Below are 9964 nucleotides of genomic sequence, written 5' to 3'. Positions count from 1 at the left end.
TTCTCCAACCTACGACCACATATAACATTTTCCAATGGGGATTAATCATTTGCTTTTTTGAAGTTTCATGGTTTACTTAGAGCTGTGAGGTGTGGCTGCTTTCTGTCTGTAGCAGAGATCCTAACCTGTGTCCACTAAAAATAAATTGCTTCCTGAACACAGCACTTGAAAATACTAGCCACCCTTTGTCACCCTAGAGATACTCTCTTGTCCCTAAGACTTCTTAACGTGTCAAAATGCAATGCCCCTAGAAGTACCTGCATATGCCCTTTTCTTTATGCTCGAAGAAATGAAGGTGTTTTATTTACATTGGCCAGCCCCCCTTGCAATCACTGCCAATACTAGACAAGCTTAACATTCAACCAGAATAAGGTTCTGTTTCAGCACTTAAACTCCTAATTGCAAAATTTGGGAGACATCTACATTTTATGTTATATTCTCCTTAATTTTCTTAGTTTCTTCAGTTTCCCTCACCTGAGTCACTTCAGTTCTGGCAGCCTGGTCTTCCTACTTGTAGTTTCAGTGTTCTTCAGTAGCACAGCTTTTGGGTATGTGAGTATATATACTATGGACCTTTAAAGCAATGTTTTTTATCTAGGCAATAATATCTTGCCTGTCGCGAAATTGTCGCAGTGTGCCTTGTCCCGGCTAGATGATAACAGGGAGCGCAACAGTCCCCCTTTTTGAGCTCCGCAGAAACCCAGCTACCAGTAGAGGTTCGGCGCAGAAACAAAAGGCTGCAGCACGGGCCTGGGGTGGAACTGGGGTAACTTTATTTGATGGTAAAACTCCCCAAGTCCAGGGTCCCAGGCCCCGACCTGAGGGCAAACAACAGCTTATAAACAGGGGGGAGGTCTCAGGGGAGGATACAATCTCTAGCTAATCGGGAGAGCTGGGGGTGGAACACAAGGCAGGGAATACAATGTGTAGACTAATTAAGGATTTCAAGGGAGGGGAACAGCTTGGGACAGGAGGGGTTAACAACTGGATAGGAGGAGGGGGTTTGAAACTTGGCAGGGAATAGCTAGGTAATAAACAAAGAAACCAACACAACTAAACTGAATAACAAAAAAGCAAGTCTGTGCCACTCTAAAGACAGGGGGAGAAATATACAGAGGGATTACAAAACCACAAATTAAACAGTAAACATGCCAAATAAAAAACACACTACAACACTTGCCTAAATGGGTTTGCCTCTGTGCTGCCAGTTGGTCCATTTCCATTGCTGTAGCCACCCCCACAGGGTATTTGCCACCATCCATGAGTCAAAATTGAAATAGAGTACTGGCCACTGGCAATCTCTAGGGCAAACTAGATAGCTTTCACTTGTGCAAACTGCCTCAATTCTCTTTTCCAGTGTACTGGTTATAGCTGGGACAGAGTTAATTTCTTCATGGTAGCGTGCAAGGGGCTCTATTTTGGATTTGTGATCAAAACAATGTTGATAACACAGGGATGTTTTTGTTTATCTGAGCAGGGCTTACACAGAGCCAAGGCCTTTTCTGCTTCCACACTGCTCCCACAGCAATCAAGATGGGGGTGCACAAGCAGTTGGGAGGGGACACAGCCAGGACAGGTGACCCCAACTGACAAAAGGGATATTCTAGACCATTTGGTGTCATGCTCCCTCTATAAATCTGAGAGAAGAAAGGGGGCAGGGGGGAATGTTTGGTGTGATGGCATTTGTCTTTCCAAGTAACTGCTGCATATGTGAACCTCTGCTTTCCTGGGGATGGCAAAACACCTGCCTGCTGATGGGCAGTAGTGAATGAATTCCTTATTTTGCTTTTCTCGTGCATGCGGCTTTTGCTTTACCTATAAAACTGCCTTTATCTCAGTCCACGAGTTTTCTTAATTTTACCCTTCTAATTCTCTCTACCATCCCACTATGGATGGGCTGAGGTTGAGCAAGCAGTTGTGTGGTGCTCAGCTGCCTACTGGGGTTAATCCACAACACCCTTGTATACCTGTAGCCACATTTCTCTTCACAGAGAAAAGCAAGGCACAATTCTTCCCAAGAATATTTCTGGGTTTCACATTCTCTGAACCTCAGAGAAGGGAAGGACAATTCTTATCTCACTTTCTGTGCCTGTGTTTGTGCCAAAATAGAATGCAATATGGAGATTGTTTACCCAAAGTGATGGTGTTTTGTTTCCTTGGCCTATCAGGGCCAAGTGTGTGTGTGTGTCAGGACTGTCGGCTGACAGTCATGAGATTCTGTGCAGTTGTGTGCAGTTGAGTGCTTGGCAGATTCAGTTTAGATGTAATATAATATAGTGTAATATAATATAGAATAATATAGTATAATAAAGTAAATAATTAGCCTTCTGATAAGATGGAGTCCTCCTTGTCATTCCTCTGTCAGGGGCAAAAATATCCACTATATATACCTGTGTATATACCTCAGTTTAATGTGATTATTTACAAGTTCAAATGAAATAATAGCTTCAACTGGTACAAGTGTGTGCAAACATTTTTCTTTAATTAACTACATTAATTTAATTGAATTGAATGATAACCTGATAACTGGGCAATTATAATTCAAGAGTGTCCTTAAACCTGATATGTACTACAATAAACAAAATCCTTTTTACAAATCACTGAGTTGTCTGGACAGAGTATCTGTACATGACTGCAACATCCAAACACTGACACTGAATTAGTACATTGACTGAAGGTTTTCCTGAACAGATTAAATAAACAAAACATTGACATTTAATTTTTTATAATGAGACTTCAAAATTAATATACATAAAGATAGTTGAGAAAAGCTGACACTTCTCTTTTTACTGATATTTTCTGTCTGCCTTTAAATTGCTCTTGGCTTTCTGGAAGCATTAATTCTCTCTAAAAATCTCTTGCCTGCTTTATAAATATGGTGTTCCTGTTAGTATAACCTTCTCAATGTTTAGCTAGGGTGAAGTGAGAGTGAAGTTTGGTGTTTTTTTCCTTAGGCAAAAATGTTTGATATTTTAAGTTAAAGGCAAACCTATAACTATAGTAGACTCCTTCAGGCTATATACTGGAGTAGGGGAAAAATTAATTCCTGAAGGCTTACTCAATCACAATAAGAACGTACCTGGATGAAGGTAAAAGGAATAAATGTAGTGTCTTGGTTTGAAAAGACAGGTGTCTGCTAAGGAAGGCAGGAGCGTCTCCTGAACTGGAAACTGTAAACCCCCTTCCTCTGAATTGTTATAAATTTGAAATTAAGGGGGGCTCTCAGGTAAAGATATGGGAGCAGGAATAACAGTTATTTATTAAGGAAGAAAATAAAAAATAAAATAAACTGTCGTGAACGGCGGGAGAAATGCGACACACCATATGCGTGAATAGCAAATCCCGAAGTTTATTGAAAACCCACACATATTTATATTGGTGTTAATGAAGCTTATACATATTGCAAAAGCTGAGCTCATTATTGGTTAAAGCACACTTGGATCAACCACACTTACTTCTATCTTCTAATCATTATTTTGCTTCTATGTTTGCATTCTTCTAGCTTCTCTACCCCAGATATCTACATTTTCTGGCAAGCGATTTTCTCCCCCGTCTTCCCGTTTCAGAGAAGGTCACTGTGACCTTTGTCAGTGATTGGACACTGGTTGCTTAGTTCCCAGCTTGTTTCCCCTATCCTTATCCATCGGAATCACATCGAAATGTCCTTTCTCAGCTAACCAATTATCCAAAAAGCTCTCTACACTTCCCCCGTTTTTCTGTTGAACAAGCATGGTTTGATTAAATGCGGTAATTATCATCTTTCGCACCATATTCTGTAAGCATATACAAAAACAAGGCAAAACTAATACTAACAACAAAGCTACAATAGCTACTACAATGCTAACCTTAACGATAGAACGTAACCATGATCCTAAGTTTAAAGATTTGAGCCATCCATCAATACCAAGGCCTGATTCTACCTGTAAGTTCCCAGTTAACTTCCGTAACTCAGAGAGCTGTGAGTGTACAGATCGTGCATGATCAGAGAGATTCATGCAACACATGCCTTCAAATTCATCACAGCCATGGCCTTGTGCAAGTAAGAGAAAATCAATTGCAGCTCTATTTTGAAGTGTTGCATGGCAAATAGAATCTACATCAAGCAAAAGACTGGAAACTGCCAAAGAAGTTGCATTTGTTTGTTTAGCAAGCCAACACCCTAACTTATTTAAAATAGCATGAGCACCTGCTGCCGATACCCCTGGAGTTAAGAAAGATGCTGCAACTATGGCCGCTGGGGACCAAAACTTTACATCGTCCCGCCAGTCAGCTGCAAAAGCATGAGCCATTCGTCTGCCTCTACGATGGCGGCGGCTCATGTTCAGTATCATGGACATGTTAGGTGTAAGTAGAGACAGCCGTCCAAGTGTACATGGTCCCCCGTGCAGCATTGATGGGATACAGGCCCAAGCACGGTCTCCACATATCAGGAAATATCTTGCTGGCAATTGAATAGGGTCATTTGATGAGACTGACACTCTCTTTGTTGTATAATTGCACCAGGCCGATGCATTTCGGTAGACAGCCATGCTAGAAGTTACAACATTAGAATGGTTCTTGACTGACAGCAGGCTTCTATGGTTAAAACGAATGCATGCATCTGCCATCACTGACCCTAACAACTCTAACTCTTGGGGTTCCTGTGGTGCTATAGGAAAGTTGGAAATCCACTGATCCCAATTATCCACACTCATCCTAGCATTGCTGACCTTACAAGTTGGTACATGTGAAGGGCACGGCCAGGGATCTGCTGGTAATCCAACCAAACAAGTTGTGAAAGGATTGCCAGGAGAAGACAATGACAGGCAAATAGTCTCTTGTTTGGTTAAGTTTGCCAGGGTGACCCATATGTTAGTCTTGGGCTGAGGTGGGGCCCATACGTGATGGTCTACACTGTCCCCAAAAGAAGCAAAAATTAATAAAGCAATAACATAAAGTTTCTATCCCATCTTGATCTTCCCAGGCACCCTTTTGGGCCACTCGGCCATCATGTCTGTCACAAACTCTTAAGAATGTCTCTTTCTCCTCAGCTTCAGCTTCCTTAAGTTCTTCAGACAATCCTCTCACACTTGGTTGGGACCCTGACCTCCCAAAATAGGACCTATCACGTTCGACTGTGCCAGAGGAATATTTCTACCACACTTAGTCTGCAAAATACAGGACTGAGATATCCCCAGAACACGTCTGACTAAATGTTGTATTTCTCACCTAAACCACGCAAGGATCTTCTGTTCTGGGGACTCATACAATTGTAACCCTTGGAAACCAGGTAGTCCTGTGAACGATGTAAGATCTCTCTGCCAAGAGTTAAACCGCCAATAGAACTTACAGCTTTCACACCACAATTCAGGTAATCGAGTTTGGTGTACCCACTTAGTCTCCTGACAACCTCCACAAAAAAGCAGTACCCATGCAGTACAACGTCTATCTTGACACTTAATACAAGCTAAATTCCTAGGCCCTTCAGATTCAAAATCAGAAAGCATCGAATACAAGCTTAATATGTTATCAAGAGATTTGCACCGATCAACTGCTCGATCGATGGCAGCATCACACTGTCCTTTCAGTTTGAGAAGTATCGGTCGAAGGATGATCAACAGCTTCGTCTCCACCCGCTGACGATCCCCTTCGCTCAGCCGGTCGAGGTGTTCCATCAAACACAGCTGCTCGGGTCCACTTAGCAGGTACCCACAAAGGTCCTGTAGGAGTAGAAACACAAAGATATCCGCGGCCCCAATATAACACCTTAGCAGGACCTTGCCATTGTCCTGTTTTGGGATCCCTGTATCTCACCCATACATCTTTCTTTACACTATCTGTTTCATGTACATAGTGACGAATCACAGCAGGAACCTTATTTTCCCCAAAAACACACAGGTGATTCAAGACAAACAAGCACTTTAACAATCTCTCTTGTGGCTCTCTGGTATCCCTATATTTACTCAGATATCTTTTCAAGGTACCATTTGCTCTCTCAACAATCGCTTGTCCTGTAGGAGAATTGGGGATGCCTGTTATGTGCTCTATTCCCCACATTTGCAGAAACTGCTTTATTCTTTTGCTACAGTAAGCAGGCCCGTTATCTGTCTTGATGCGCTGTGGCACTCCCATTACTGCAAAACAACTGCTGAGATGTCTCTCTACCTGCCCTGCTTTTTCACCAGTCTGTGCTGTGGCCCATATAAAATGACTGTAAGTGTCTATGGTAACATGTACATACTTCAACCTCCCAAACTCTGCCACATGTGTGACATCCATCTGCCAGGTCTCATTTGTGCTCAGCCCTCTCGGGTTAACTCCCAGTCCTAAACCACAGCCTCCATTATGATGACTACATATAGGACAGGCTTTGACTATTGCCCGAGCCTCCTCCATAGATATCTGAAATTCTCTATGGAGGCCCTTTGCATTCTGGTGGAACATGCAGTGTGCCTCTCTGGCTATGGTTTGTTTGGGAATCGGAGTTGCTTGTGTGATTGAGACTAATTTATCTGCTCGCATGTTACCTTCTCCCAGACCAATATCCCATTTGTGACTTCTGATATGGATAACACAAAAGGAATGCTTTCTTAGCTTAATTGCTCTCTGCAGTTGCATAAACAGCTCATGTAACCTCCTGTTTTGAACCTCTTTTATAGAGGCATCCTCTATCCGCTCACACACTCCTGCAACATACAAAGAATCTGTTACAATGTTGAGAGGTCCAGAGAAATGCATCATGGCCCATACAACAGCCAATAGCTCCATCGTTTGTAAAGTGTCCACCTCAGTAGCTCGGAGTATGTGATGATGCCATTGTCCCTTTTCTCGCCAGGTCACTGCAGCAGTTTTGGATTTTCATCCTGCATCTGTGTAGACAGTTATAGCATCCGATAAGGGCTTTAATGATCTTTTTGGGCATTGAATCTAACCCCACTGTCCTATCACGACCCTTTTTGAGCAAATCAGCTAAAATTTCAATTTTCTGAAGAAGGGTTTTATGTTGTTGAAGTGGAGGAGATATCCATTCCAAGGCCTGTATCTCCCCCGTTTTTCTGTTACGCTGAGTAACTGCACCCAGTAAAAATTTTGGTCCACACCAAACTGTCAGCTGTATAGGGAGATCAAGAACACGTCTCCAAACACTGCCTTGTGTAACACAGTCCAATATCTGCTGCAGTGTCTCAACCTGTTCAGGGGTTATACGAACAGGCTGTGCCAGATCAGTTCCCTTTAAAAAAGGTCAAAGTTCATCTAACAGTTCATTGTTCGATTTGCATAGGTGGAAAAGGAGTATACAGCATAATGGAAATCTCCCCTGTATAATCAGTGTCAATTATTCCAGATAAAACAAACAATCCCATCATTGTAGCCGAGGAACGTCCTAAAAGCAAAGCTCTCATAGGTAATCCATCAATAACGAGTGGTCCCTTTACCCCAGTTGGAACCTTTTCCGGGTGAGCAGTTATCAGGGTTACTGTCCGCTGCTGCTGCCAGGTCCACTCCGAGGCTCTCGGTGGTGGCGGGCTGGAGGCAGGTTGAGCCAAGGAGGTGAAAGCTGCTACTGGTGTCTGGGTGCAGGGAGCTGGTGGCCGGGAAGCAGAACTGCACTGGGCAGCCACGGGGCGGGCGGACCTCCCGGAGCCCGCTGCTCCATGGGGGGTGGGAGGCCCGTCCTGCCGCCCCCTCGGCTCGGGGGTCGGGGGCGGCTGCGGAGCGGGAGCGGGAGGCGGCCACGCTGCAGCTGTTAAGTCGCCCAGGACCGGGGCCGGCACGAGCCTTTCCGGGGGGGGCGGCTGTGGGCGGCACGGCTGGAGTACGCGGGGGGGGGGGGGGGGGGGGGGGGGGGGGGGCCGCTGCCCGAAGCAGGAGCTGATAGCTGCAGGGACCTGCTGTCTGGAGCGGGAACTCGTGTCGGCAGGGAGCCGCCGCTTAACGTAGATGCCGGTGCCGGCAGGGGACCGCCGTATGGGGCAGGAACCGAAGTCGGCGAGGGGGGTGCCACTTAAAACAGGCGCTGATGTCGGCGGGGCCGTGTTGCTTAGAGCAGGCGCCGATGGGGGTGGGGAACTGCCGTTTAGAGCAGGAGCTTGTGTCGGCGGGAACCCAAACCAGTCTCTGTAACTCCTGTTTCTTTCACGGGCTACGCTAGTCTGCTGGGCAGCTCTTTCCTCTGCCTGGTATTTCAAGAATTCAGCATGCACGACCCGCCATAAATCTCCTAACTTTCTCGCGGCTTTATCAGCATCTATGACTGCCTGCCACAACTAATCCCCAAATATACGGCAGTCTGATAACCTATGCACTGTGCAAGGAGTCCGAAAAAGTCTTTGAGCATACCCATGAGCTAACAACCCATGAAGCTTCTTCTGCAACTCTATACTCTTAACCTTACGCTTTTATAAAAAGCTAGGAAATAAATTATATGCTGCTTGACTTTCTTTATCCGTGTTAAACGATAACAGCGCGCTTCTTGCAGCTCTTTCAGGCTTCGGCAGCACGTATCAGCCGGGCCCCCCCTCTGGGGTCACCCGGGGCCGGCACCTTCCCTTTTTCAGCGGTGCTTATGCCGTCCTCAGCTGCGATAGGACCTGACTCCGCTCACGTCGCCGACCGTGGCTAGTCCCGACGTCCGGGGTCACCATTTGTCGTGAACGGCGGGAGAAATGCGACACACAATATGCGTGAATAGCAAATCCCGAAGTTTATTGAAAACCCACACATATTTATATTGGTGTTAATGAAGCTTATACATATTGCAAAAGCTGAGCTCATTATTGGTTAAAGCACACTTAGATCAACCACACCTACTTCTATCTTCTAACAATTATTTTGCTTCTATGTTTGCATTCTTCTAGCTTCTCTACCCCAGATATCTACATTTTCTGGCAAGCGATTTTCTCCCCCGTCTTCCCGTTTCAGAGAAGGTCACTGTGACCTTTGTCAGTGATTGGACACTGGTTGCTTAGTTCCCAGCTTGTTTCCCCTATCCTTATCCATCGGAATCACATCGAAATGTCCTTTCTCAGCTAACCAATTATCCAAAAAGCTCTCTACAATAAACAATGCAGTAATACAAAACAAACTACTGACAGAGTCAGAATATGACCTGACACCCTGTTGGTCAGGGTGTTGGTAGCAGTCCAATTAGAATGGTGGCTGCAGTCCTCCTGGAGTGGCAGGTGTGGTTCTGTTGAAGCAGTGATCTTGTAGAAGGGTGTAGTCTTCCTCTGAAGATCTAGTGGAAAAGGCAGCTGTTCCTTTGGGAATCCAGTGGAAAGGCTGTTCTGGTGTTCCAAAAGCTCAGATTATATCTAGTTAGGAATGCTTGGCTCCTCCCTCTGTGCGGAGCATCTCACAATGGGATGCTGTAATTTTATTGGTCATGCAGTGACATTTAGTAGCCCATTAACAGCAGATGTCTCCCTGGAAGGAAGATTGGTTTGTGGAAGAGATAAACAAAACTGCCCAATTAACAGACCATAACTGCCACACCTCTAAGAGATGGCAAATAGAATACACATTGCCTTGCAATCTAGGACATTTAGCATCCAGGGTTACAAAAGAAATTTATAGCCATGATCCTACAAGCAATAAATTGTCCTTGTATAAAGAAGTGTCAGATGATAGTTTTAAATATTACTTTTTTTTCCTCAAGAGTAGTTCTTGATTAAATTAAATCTTATAATTTGTATTGGTTTGGGTTTTTTAAAAACACATCTTGGTTTTGGCTGGGACAGAGTAAATTTTCTTCCTAGCAGCTGGTACAGTTCTGTGGTTTGGATTTAGGATGAGAATAATGTTAAAAGCACACTGATGTTTTGGTTGTTGCTGAGCAGTGCTTTACACTAAGTCAATAACTATTCTGCTTCTCGTACTGCCCTGCCAGTAAGGAGAATGGGAGTGTACAAGGAGCTGTGGCATTGGAGCCCCTGGGGTAGCAAGGATAGGTTGGATTCAATCTACACCAGGACTCTCAGCCAAT

This window comes from Agelaius tricolor, unplaced genomic scaffold (genome assembly GCF_023055355.1).
Source record: "Agelaius tricolor isolate 1412-34295 unplaced genomic scaffold, bAgeTri1.0.p SCAF_56, whole genome shotgun sequence".
Classification (NCBI taxonomy): Eukaryota; Metazoa; Chordata; class Aves; order Passeriformes; family Icteridae; genus Agelaius; species Agelaius tricolor.
The sequence above is the reverse complement of the archived record's forward strand: the minus strand, read 5'-3'. Positions refer to the sequence as shown.